Source organism: Limulus polyphemus, unplaced genomic scaffold (genome assembly GCF_000517525.1).
Source record: "Limulus polyphemus unplaced genomic scaffold, Limulus_polyphemus-2.1.2 Scaffold3400, whole genome shotgun sequence".
NCBI lineage: Eukaryota > Metazoa > Arthropoda > Merostomata > Xiphosura > Limulidae > Limulus > Limulus polyphemus.
Window position 1 is genome coordinate 70,030 of NW_013669010.1, and position 829 is coordinate 70,858.

An 829-nucleotide genomic window follows, 5' to 3' on the forward strand; every position below is an offset into this window, starting at 1 on the left:
GTACGAGTAGTAAAATTGGTACTGATATTATTTATTTGATTATCTGACTACTTTCAATCCATTTTTTATGCTACTCACCCTACCTTGAAAACATTTCTCGCATTTATAGAAATGGAAACATGAGTTGGTCGAAACTAGCTGAGTTTAAATGTGTTTGTGGGTATGTAGGCGTTGAGGATTGAACTGCTTAGCTCTAGCCTGCTTCCATAATTTACACGGGGGCGAGGCCTGAAGAAACTGTCAAGAAAGTCTTTGCTATTGGTTGGACAAGAGTTAACGCCCTCTTGTGGAAAGTGTACTTATAAAGTTGGACCTCACGCTGCATGCTCAGAGAACGGAAGCTATTGCACCCCACCTATTAGAATAGAGAGTTAATCAAAAAGAGAAAACTGTCAAGTGGAACAAAATCTGTTGCATCTTAATTTATAAGTTACTGTCCATAACTAAACTGTCCAGCTGAAGAGTGAGGCCATTCGTTACCAGTTTACATCCGAGAAAAGGAACAATTCTTTAGTTTCGGAGTAAGTAGAACCTTTCTTTAAAATATTTTCATCAGTTTTACAACGGATATTTAGAAGTTAGAGAGTAAACTAATCATAATTTTAGTTTTACGGAGTAAGTAGAACCTTTTTTAAAATTTTTTCATCGGTTTTACAACGGATATTTAGAAGTTAGAGAGTAAACAAATCATGATTTTAGTTTTACGGAGTAAGTAGAAGTAGAACCTTTCTTTAAAATATTTTCATCGGTTTTACAACGGATATTTCGAAGTTAGAGAGTAAACAAATCATGATTTTAGTTTTACGGAGTAAGTAGAAGTAGAACCTTT

General features: G+C 34.7%; 1 protein-coding gene across 1 annotated transcript in view; it reads left to right on the forward strand.

Annotated features, from left to right (window-relative positions):
• Positions 1-318: 318 nt before the first annotated feature.
• Positions 319-829, forward strand: part of LOC111088244 (allatotropin-like) — a 27,207-nt gene continuing 26,696 nt past the window's right edge. Inside the window, exon 1 of the mRNA XM_022397768.1 lies at positions 319-521. The gene's annotated coding sequence lies outside the window, so the exon portion shown is untranslated. The remainder of the gene's footprint in view (positions 522-829) is intronic.